Source organism: Chrysochloris asiatica, unplaced genomic scaffold (assembly GCF_000296735.1).
Source record: "Chrysochloris asiatica unplaced genomic scaffold, ChrAsi1.0 scaffold00244, whole genome shotgun sequence".
Classification (NCBI taxonomy): domain Eukaryota; kingdom Metazoa; phylum Chordata; class Mammalia; order Afrosoricida; family Chrysochloridae; genus Chrysochloris; species Chrysochloris asiatica.
In genome coordinates this window covers 732,735-744,561 of record NW_006408762.1, presented here as the reverse complement: position 1 = coordinate 744,561, position 11,827 = coordinate 732,735, and the positions used below count along the sequence as shown (strand labels likewise).

General features: G+C 41.2%; 1 pseudogene; it reads right to left on the bottom strand.

The window, feature by feature from the left end:
• Window positions 1-444: 444 nt before the first annotated feature.
• LOC102833980 lies at window positions 445-1,205 on the bottom strand (annotated as a pseudogene).
• Window positions 1,206-11,827: the final 10,622 nt, after the last annotated feature.

Below are 11,827 nucleotides of genomic sequence, written 5' to 3'. Positions count from 1 at the left end.
ACATAAATAGTCCTTGTACTAGGCATTATGCACCAGTTTGGGGCTGACTGATGAAATTATGGCTACTATTTTAACAGTTAAACACTGCACCTCAAAAATCCTGCCATCTGTACACAGTGAATGGACCCAACAGTGAGGGATCCAGAGAGACAATAAACTCCCTCTAAACTGAAAAGTTGGTGACGGAGTGTCTCCAAATTAGAGCGGAGAGGAGGCTATGGGTAGGGAAGATAGGCAGGTCAAGAGAATTTTAAAATAATACTGCTTAGGAGTGTATACTTTAAGATAGCTACTATACCTTGTCTATCCCTTTATCCTAAATCTTGAATTAACTGCACATTCATGCAAATTAGAGTTTCTACTTTAGAGGAAGAGGAGCAGTCTGTTAGGAAAGCAAGTTCTGTTAAGGGAAGATGTGATGACATCGCTCTCATAAATGCCACTCTACTTGGTAAGTCTTTTGGCTATGTAACTATACGCTATATCAACCTCCATGTCACTAGGGCAGGTATTGGTGAACTCATCCCTTCTGTTAGCATTAGTTAATTATCTCCAGATGCCAGTCATTTCTTTCGGGATTTCAAAGTTGCGATATTTTTTGGTCACCACCTTGACAATGTGCAGTTTGGGCAGTAGGTTGCAAACTGCTAATGTCATTTCATTGCCATCCAGAAATTTACGTGTAGAAAACTTAATGTCCTCCATACTATTCTCATCAATTTCATCAGGGAGGGGAGAATTCAGATATTCATCCAGTTTCTGCAGTGTTTTCAAGAGACCTCTCTCCAATGCTTCATTCGCCTCTGGTCTTGAATTCTTGATATATGCAGAGAATTTGGCAAAAATGTCCATACCAGCAGTGTTTGATTCTGGGTGTTTTGGTGAAAGCTTTAAGTACTTAGGAGGGCATAAGATTTCTTCAAGAAATTCCTCAATCTTATTTACATCCTTTTGACTTCATTGTTGAAAGTTATAAATGGTGGGTGGGTCCCTGGAGCCAAGTTCTGCAAGTCTGCAGGCTTCCTTTTCAGGTCAACAGTTGTGACACTAAACACAACTCCTTTGAGCCAAAGAATCATGAAGAGCCTCTGGGAAAAAGGGCAGTTTCCTATGCTTTCACCATCACTGCCAGCCTTGACAAAGAGCTCCATGATAGGCTCTTTGTCTTCCTCCTTCAGCCTGTTCAGCGGCATCGACAACGCCATGGCCCGCTCGGCTGGACTGCACAGACGGCGGCAACTGCTACTCCGGGGCTGCTCTGGCTGACGGTTCCCGCCGCTCTCTCTGTGCCTCGCTCCCGAGTCACGGTGTCAAGCTCTCAGCGACCACAGCTCCACAGCACAGCCCCATGTCCCGCGTGCAACTCTGTTGTTGTTTTTAGGTGTCCTTGTGTCTGTTCCATTTCATAGTGACTATATGTTGTTGTTAAGTGCCTTAGAGTCAGTTCTGACCCTTAGTGACCCTGTATAGGGTTTTCAAAGAGCAGCTGATGAGCTTGAACCACCGACCTCATGGTTCAAACTCATTTTGCAGTCCAGAACATTAACCCACAGCACATTAACCTACAGTACCACATCAAGATTCCTACCAAGAATGAAACACTTTCTTGTCCTGTGCCATCCTTACAATCACTGCTATGCTTATTTTCAGCCACCATGTTAATTCATCTCATCAATGGTTTTCTACTTTTTTGCTATAACTCTACTTTGCTGAGCATGATTTCTTACTCCAGAGACGGGTCCTTACTGATAGCATAACCAATGTACCTAAGATGAAGTTTCCCCATTCTACCCTCTAAGGAGCACTCTGGTTATTCTTCTTCCAAGGCACTTGTTTATTCTTCTGGCAGATCATTGTTGCTGTAGTCAGGTGCCATCGAGTCAGAACCAACTCATAGTGACCCCATGCACAGCAGAACCAAACAATGTCCGATCCTGGGCCAAGCTCAGTACCACTGCCACACTCGACGCCATCAATAATGCCACCTGGCTGATCCATCTCATTAGAGGTCTTCCTCTTTTTCTCTGACCCTCCACCTTACCCAGCATGACATCCTTCTCCAGCGACTATTCTCTCCGGACAATGTGTCCAAAGTAGGAGAGACGAAGCTTAGCCATCTTGGCCTCCAAGGAGCAATCTGGTTGTACTTCTTCCAAAACAGATTTATTGGTTCTTTTGGCAGTCCACGGCACTTTTAGTATTCTCCTCCAACACCACAACTCAAAGGCGTCAATTCTTCTATGAGCTTCCTTATTCACTGTCCAGCTTTCACATCCATATGGGGTTATTGAAAATACCATGGCTTCAGTCAGGCGCACCTTAGTCCTCAAGCTCTGCTCTTCAGTACTTTAAAAAGTTCCTGTGCAGTAGACTTGCCCAATGCAATACGTCATATGATCTCTTGACCGCTGCTTCCGCGAGTGTTGACAGTCGATCCAAGAAGAATGAATTCCTTGACAACCTCAATCTCTTCTCCATTGATAAGAATGCTGTTTATTGCTCCAGTGGTGAGGATTTTTGTTTTGTTAACATTGAGATGTAATCCATATCGAAGGCTGTGCTCTGTGATCTTCATAAATATGTTTCAAGTCCTCTTCACTTTCAGCAAGCAAGGTTGTATCATCAGCATATCGCAGGTTGTTAATGAGTCTTTCACCAATCCTGACGCCATGTTTTTCTTCATAGAACCCAGCTTCTCGTATTATTTGCTCAGCATACAAATTAAGCAAGTGTGGTGAAAGAACACAACCGTGTCACACACCTTTCCCAATTTTAAAACATTCAGTGTCCCCATGCTCTGTTCGAACAACTGCCTCTTTGTCCAGGTACAGATTTCTCAGAAGTACAATTAAGTGTTCTGGAATACTCATACTTCTCAATGTTGTCCATAGTTTGTCATGAGCCACACAATCGAAAGCCTTTGTGTAGTCAATAAAGCATAGGTAAACATCCTTCTGGTATTCTCTGGCTTCAGCCAAACTCCATCATACATCCGCAATGATATCTCTCGTTCCACGGCCTCTTCTGAATCCAGCTTGAACCTCTGGAAGTTCTCTGTCAATGTATGATTGTAGCCGTTTCTGTATTACCTTTAGCAAAACTTTTCTCGTTCCATTTCATTTTTGACAACTTCCAATTTTCCCAGATTCATACTTTGTACATTCCATGTTCCAATTTTCAATGGATGTTTACAGCTGTTTCTCTTCACTTTGATTTGTGGCCCATTAGCAAATGAAGGTTCTGTGAGCTTTTCTCTACTTGGAGGAGGCATTTTTTTTTCCCCCAGTTGCATTCTGAGTGCCTTCCCACCTTCAGGTCCTGTATCTGACAGTGTTTCTCTGTTATTCATAGAGTTTTCAGTGACTAGCGATTCGGAAGTAGTTTGTCACTCTTTCTTCCTAGTCTGTCTTTGTTTGGAAGCTCATCTGAAACCTGTCCACCATGGGTGACCCTGCTGGTTATTTAAAATACCGGTGGCATAGCCCTCAGAATCACAGCAATTCAAACGACCACAGCACGACAGACAGATGAGTGGCGGTTGTGTGGTCGCTGTTAAACATGAATCTCCTTGCCCTATGGCCCTTAAGTCCAGCTCAAAAGTCGGATTCCATCCTCGGATGTCGTGTCAGTCAAGAGGCGGAAGCACAGCAGGGGCAACAGGGTTGTAATAAGATGCTTTGCACTACGCTTGTGGGTCTCTAAGTTGGTCGACCCCATCTCAAAGCCACGATCCAAAGGCTAGGCCTGGATGTCGCTCTCGCATCCTGGGTAAGTAGGACAGCTTGGCTGGCCGCTGCAGTCTCTTCCCGCTAGGCAGTGTTCCCCCGTCGACCTGGTCTCCAGACACCTCTCACCCCGCCGCTGCGTGGTCTGGGTTTCATTTAACTCCTCCACCAGGTCTGCACAGTTCTCGCACATTGTTCAGCCGCCGCCCCCTCCATTAGCGCGACCATTGGAATTTTCTGGCAGATCCTAGAACATTCTTTTGGAAACATCATCATTCTAAAGCATGAATTCTTCTTCATTCTTCCTTATTTATTCCCCAGCTTTCACATGCATATGAGGAAATTAAAAATACCATTCCTTGGGTCAAGTATAGCTTTGTCTTCAAAGTGATATCTTTGATTTTGAACATTTTAAAGACATTTTGCAGCAGATTTTCCCAAGGTAATATGTCACTTGATTTCTTTTCTGCTGTGTCCATGGACATTGATTGTGGATCCAAGTAAAATGAAATCATTGACAAGGTCAATATTTCCTCCATATATGAGGGTATGTCAAAAAGTATTGCTACTTGGTTTCCAGTTCATATATGTACAGGCTTATTCCAAAGAAAATATGTTTAAATATGTCTCTGTGATCACTAGATGGCTACTAACTAGTTCTCTCAGGTATGCTCTTGTATTAGTCTCCTTAGGCCAGTAAAATTCAAGGCAGATAGGTCAGATCAGAAGGTTATGGTGACTTTTGGGGGAGACACATCTTGGAAACCCTATACAGGGTCTCTATGAGTCAGAATCGACTCTATGACACGTAACAACAAGAAAGTGATAATCTGGAGTCCGGGTGGTGCACTGTAGGATAAGCACTGGACCAAAGGTCAGTTTGAATTACAAGGTCAGCGGTTCAAACTCAGCAGAAGCTCCTTGGAAAACCCTATACAAGATCACTGTGAGCTGAAACAAAATCAATGGCACTTAACAACAATAACAACAAAGTGATAATCTAGGTAGATTTTCTCAAAGGACATAGCACAATGGAGGCTTCTTATGCAGAATTTTTTTTTAAAAAAATGAAAACTGCAATGGTGAGAAAAAGGCCAGGAAAGTTGCATCAGGGAATATTTTTTTCATCACAACAATGGACCTGCCCATTCTTCAAGGGTAGCAAATACTGTCCTATGAGAATTACATAGGAAAACCATATCCAATTTTTCCTATAACCCGGATGCTGCCCCATCAGACTTCTTTTCCCCCGCAACTAAAAGAACATTTAAAAGAAACATGTTTGGAGTCCCACAAGGGTGCCAAAGCTCTTTCTAAAATGGTGGAAATCACATCGCACAGAAATTTTTAGGAAAGGGTTAGTGAGATGGAAACACTGCCTTTAGTGTTGTATAGACCCAAATGGAAGAAATAGCCCTGGTGGTGCTACAGGATAAACACTAGAAGGATAAAGCTGTCTGGTCCCATAAAGAATTATAGTCGAAAGAACCCTATATAGGCTCACTATGAGTCAGAATTGACTCAGTGGCAGTGAGTTTGGTTTCTCAGTTGAGATGGAGGATATGTCGAGAAATAATAGCTTCATATTTTGATATTTTTGTTGAATAAAAATTTCTATGATTTTGCAGAAATACTTTTTTTTTGCTTACCCCCATACCAATGTTACTTATTGGTTCAGTTGTATGGATCAATATTTTGGTACAGTCTATATACTGAAGGCTGTAGTCTTTGATCTCCATCAATAAGAGCTTCAAGTCCTCTTTGCTTTCAACAAGCAAGGTCATGATTCTGCATATCACAGGTTATTAACGAGTTTTCTCCCAATACAGATGCCACACTCATCTTCATATAATCCAGCTTCTTGGATTTTTTGCTCACCATACAAATTGAATGAGTATGATGAAAGGATACAACCTTGAGGCACACTTTTCCTGATTTTAAACCAGCCAGTATTCCCCTGTTCTGTCCAAACAAATGTCTCTTGGTCTATGTACAGGTTCTGCATGAGTGTAATTGAGTGCTCGTTAACTTCCATTTTCTACAACGTTAACCATAATTTGTTATGATTCACGCAGTTGAATGCCTTGCATGGTCAATAAAATACAGGTAAATATCTTTCTACTATTCTTTGTTTTCAGCCGAGATCTATCTGACATCAATAATGATATCTCTTATTCCACATCCTCTTATGAATCTGGTAGTTCCCTGTCCATGTACTATTGCAACATTTTTTTATTTTTCTTCCTAATGACATTTTGTTTTCTTTATGGATGTTGTCTTCCATGTCTGATCTTCATCATTAGTGTTCAATGAATCAATACTATTCTCTAAACTCAGGTGAGATATACTCAAGGTTATATTTTGGCTCTCATGGACTTTTCATTTTTTTCAGATTCAACTTGAACATTCAAAAGATTAATTGATAGTCTGTTCCACAGTCAGTCCCTGGCCTTGTTCTTACTGATATTAAGTTTCTCCATTGTCCATTTTCAAAGATGTAATAGATTCAAGTTCTGTGTATTCCATTCAGTGAGGTCCATGGGTGTAGTTGCAGTTTAAGTTGTCGAATAAAGGTATTTTCAATGAACAATGCATTGATTGGTCTTTCAAAATTCTATCATGTGATCTCTGGGGTAGTTTCTATAAGCAAGGCTATATTTCTCAACTGCTGATCCTTCTTTGTTTCCCAATGTCCCGTTCTAATCACAAGTAATAATCATTGTATCTTCATTGCATGTTTGGTCAATTTCAGAAGTTGGTAAAAATCTTCATTTTCCTTATTTTGGCCTTAGTGGTTGGTGTGTAAATTACAATAATGGTCTTCTTTGTGGGCATGTGGATATTATCATTATCACTGATAGCATTGTACTTCAAAACAAATGTGTTTTTTAATTATGAATGAGATGCCATTCCTCCCCCAGGATATTATTCCTTGCATAGTAAATCACATGATTGTCTGATATAATGTGGCCAATACCTGTCCATTTCAGCTGACTAATGTCTAGGATATCAATTTCTGTGGTCAGCAGTTCGAAACTACCAGCTGTTCCATGGGAGAAAGATGAGGCTTTCTGCTCCCGTAAAGATTTACAGCCTCAGAAACCCTGTACAGGGTCGCTATGTGTCAGAACCGACTCCACAGCACATAACAACAACAACAACATTATTTGTTTGAACGGAACAAGGGAACATTGAATGGTTTAAACTCAGGAAAGGTGTGTGCCAGGGTTGCATTATTTCACCATAGTTATTTAATCTGTATGCTGAGCAAATAATCTGATAAAATGGGTTGTAAGAAGAAGAATATGTCATCAGGATTGGAAGAAGGCTCTTTAACAACCTGTGATATGTAGATGATACAGTCTTTCTTGCTCAAAGTGCAGAGGACTTAAAATACTGATGAAGAGTAAAAACCACAACCTTTAGTAAGGGTTGCACCTCAATGTAAAGAAAACAAAAATCCTCACCACTGGACCAATACATAGCATCATGGTAAATGGAGAAAAGACTGAAGATGTCAAATACTTTATTTTGTTTGGATCCACTATCAACTTTCATGAAAGCAGCAGTCAAGAAATAAAACGATGTGCTACACTGTGCAAATCTGCTGCACAAGACCTCTTTATAGTGTTAAAGAGTAAAGATGTCAGTGTGAGGACTAAGGTGTGCCTAACCCAAGGAGCTCTGGTAGCATAGTGGTTATGAATCAGGATGCTAACTTCAAGGTCGGCAGTTCAAAACTACTAGCCATTCCTCAGAAGAAAGATGAGGCTTTCTGCTCCCATAAAGATTTACAGCCATGGAAACCCTGTGCGACTCCATGGTACTTAACAACAGCAACCCAAGCTAAGGTATTTTCAATAGCCTCATATGCATGTGAAAGTTGGAAAATGAATAAGGAAGACATTATAAGAATTGATGCATTTGAGTTATGGTATTAGAGAAGAATATTAAAAGTATCATTGACTTCCAGAAGAACAAACAGAAAAAGAACAAACAAACAACCAGAATGCTTATTTGAAGCCAAGATGGTGAGATTTCAGCTCTCATACTTTGGACATATTATCAGGGGGTACCAGTCCCTGAAGAAGGACATCATGCTTGGTAAAGTGAAGGGTCAGCGAAAAAGAGGAAAACCCCAATGAGATAGATTGGCACAGTGGCAGTAGCAATGGGCTCAAGTGTAACAACAATTGTGAGGATGGTGCAGGACCAGGCAGTGTTTAATTCTGTTGTGCACAGGGTTTCTGAGTTGGAACCGACTTGATGGCATCTAACAACGATAATGTGTTCTGTCTAGTTTTTGACAACTTCTAATTTTCCTAGAGTCATACTTTGTATATAGCACATGCTGATTACTAATTGATGTTCACAGCTGTTTCTTCTTATTTTGAGTTGTACCACATCAGCAAATGAATGTCCAGATAGTTTTGTTCCAGGTCATTTGTATTTTAAGGAGGCAATTCTCCCCCAGTTATATTTTTAGTGCATTTTCCAAACTATATCAGATAATAGTCTGCTGTCATTTCATAAGGTTTTCAGCGGTTATTTTTGCAGAAATAGACCATCTTCTCCTTCTTCCTAGTCTGTGTTAGTCTGGAAGCTCCACTGAAACCTGTCCAACTTTGGTAAGCCAACTGATATTTGAAATACTGGTGCCAAAGCTTCCAGCATCACAGCAACATGGATGAGACCACAGTACAACAAGCTGACAGACAAGTGGTGAACAACAGGTATAGCATCTACTTATTAAAAATGGTCTTGATTCATACTATATGGCAACCTGAAATCTGAAGACTCAAGTAGGAATGGTTAAGAAATACGTGGTGATAGTTTAGAAATACGTAAGTTGGATTCAAAATATATGACACCTTTAAAATGCCTTAAAGGTTTTGTTTCAGTGTACAAATAAATTATTAATGATGCTAGCATTTTATATATTGCTTACGAATTGGGCTGCGTACCTTAAGGTCAGCAGTTCGAAACTACCAGCCGCTCCGCGGGAGAAAGATGAGGCTTTCTACTCCCGTAAAGATTTACACGCTCAGAAACCCTGTACAGGGTCGCTATGGGTCGGAACCGACTCGACGGCACTTAACAACAACAACAACAATGTTTAGAAGAAAAACTGCCTATGTTTAGAAGAAAAACTTTAGTTTTAGTAAAAGGTTAATATAATTCTTTGTAACAAAGATCAAAATATGCCATTATCTTGAACTCATACTAATTATCATTGTTGATGTTGTTAAGTGTTGTCGAGTCAGTTCTGACTCATAGCGACCTTATAAAAAGTTTCCGAGGAGCAGCTGGTGAGCTTGAACTTCTAACGTCGCAGCTCGAATGGCCTTGCAGTCCAGCGCATTAACCCACAGCACCACAAAAGATGGCATAAATAGGTAGTTTTAGGATGTCAGATAATGCATTTTTTTGCCCTAAAAGTATCAAAGATTCATTTTTTTTTAAAAAAAGGTTTTTTTTTGTGAATTATATGGGTTTACATGGGAGAACATCAGTTTTACATTCATCCTATCATATTTCGTTTCATTGCAATGATCACCAGAGATTCATTCCCCCCTCCGCGCCCCCCGCCCCGGGCTCCAGGTTAAAAAAAAATGTTTTTAATGCTTTATTGCGAATTATGTGATAGTTTACATGGGAGGACACTAGCTTCTTATTGATGCCGTCGTATATTGTTTCCTTGCCATGGTTACAATCCCCTCCATCCACCAACCAGTCTATACCCCACAAGCCTGTCCCCCGGTCATCCTCATACAGCCCCTCTTCTTCTCCAGGTCCAAAGTCCCCAGCCACTCCATTTCCCCACATCATCGTCTTTGTTCTTCTCCCTTGATGGTCCCAGGGGCCTCTGCGCCTAGATTGCAAAGTTAATCACTCCCCTCCCTTTGGCACAAAACGTCTGACTTTACATTTCCAGCCCTTACAATCAGTCCTGATAACAATCATTCACTATTGTATCACAAGAGACCTATCCGCATCTCCTTTCATCAGCTCCTACTATACAGAATGGATACTACTCAGTGGAGATTCTACCTTGCTCCACGCCCTCTGGATCTAGGTTCCCTCTTGAAAGCTTGTAAGCCAATCACTTCTTGCCTCTGTAGCCCCAGCATTCTGGGTAGCCAATGTCCAAGTTGCCCATCCCTGTCCTTTCCGTGTGAGGAAGGGTGGGAATGATCCCGCTGTGAAAATGTGTTCCCACTTTTGAGCTACTGCTTTATAGGTGTATGTCAAGTTCATCAAATTGTATCAGATTATTCTTTTATCCATCTTCTTTCTTCTTCTGATTGAGCTCTGATCATCAAGTCGTTGAAGCCAGGTCACGTGGGTGTACTTATGCATGTGCCCTCTCTTTCTATCAGCTGGACGCTTCATTCTCCACTCTAGTCCTCTGTAGCTATGTCACTGACACTGGGTCCAAGAGTCCCCTGGACTTGCCATGCTGATGATCAGCCAGGTCTCTGTCCAGGTTCACAGGAGTCTATTGAGCATTGTAGTACATGTACCACTCAGTAGTATCCAATCTGTCTAGACAGGGCTGATGAAAGGAAATGTGGATAGGTCTCTTGTGATACTATAATGAATAATTGTTATCAGGACTGATTGTGATGGTTGGAAATGTAAAGGTAGACGTTTTGTAGTAAGGAGGGGACTGATTAACTTTGCAGTCTAGGAGTGGAGATCCCTAGGACCATGAAGGGAGAAGAGCAGAGAGCGGGATCCTACACAGAGAAGCAATGATGCCAGAGATGGAGGCAGAGACGATAACGTGGAGAGATGGAGCAGATGGGAACTTTAGACCCAGAGAGGGAGAGGGGCTGTGTGCTGACAACCGGGGGAGGGGGGAAGGGGATGGGGGAGACAAGCTTCTAGGATATACCCTTTGGTTGGTTGATGATGCGTGGAGGGGACTGTTTGATATACGATAGGATCAATGTAAAACTAATGTTCTCCCATGTAAACGATCACATAATTCACAATAAAACATTAAAAATATATATTAAAAAAAAAAAAAAAGACCAGGTTTAATAGTCAGAAAGAGGCTGGAGGAACATGAGACTATGGCTTTCGACCACCCTTCAGATCTGGAAAGGAACTCACCCTCATGGCCCAAGTTTCAACCAAGCAACAGATAGGTATATAGAGGAAACAACGACACCAGTAAGGTATCTATAAATTAACGGTCAATCATTCAAAATCAAAAGGGTAACATTTACCTAAAGACAAAGTTGAGAAGAGATGGGAAGGTGAGAGGAATGGAAATAGGAACCACAGGGCAGATGCGGAATAGCTGTTGTTGCATACAGGGGATTGCAATCATTGAGATGAAGAAAGGCATGTGATTTGTTGAATGTAAAACCAATGCGTTTGTTGTAAACCTTCATTCAATTCACAATAAAAAAGTTTCTTTTAATTGTATCTTTATGATTGTTGTCGAGACAGGCAGTTACTCACAGTGGCTTATGTACAGTAGAATGCAACACTTCCTGTTCCTCCACTATCCTCATAATAGTTGCTATGTTTAACCTCATTGTTACAGCCATCTTGTCAAACCACCTCATTGAGGATCTTCCTCTGTTTTGCTGACTCTACTTTATCAAGTGTAATGTTCTTCTCCAAGGACTGTTCCCTCCTGATAACATGTCAAAAGTATGTGAGACAAAGTCTTGCTATCCTTGCTTCTAAGGAACATTCTAACTGTACTTCTTCCAACAGAGATTTGTTCATTCTTCTGGCAGCTCCTGGTATATTCAATATTCTTTGCAAACACCATAAATCAAAAGCATTAGTTCTTCTCTGGTCTTCCGTATTCATTGTCAAGCTTTTGCATGCATATGAAGCCAAGAAAATACCTTGGCTTGGGTCAGCCACACCTTAGTCCTCAAAGTAACATCTTTGATTTTAAACAACGTAAAGAGGTCTTTTGAAGCAGATTTACCTAATGCATTATGTTGTTTCTTAGCAGAGGCCATGCGGAGGACCCTAAACATGAAGGGCTCATTGTTAAGCAGGGCCACAATGGGTCTCCCCTTGGAAGGCAAGGCCCCGGGAGGGATCTCATGTGGGGACTCTGAAGTTTCTGT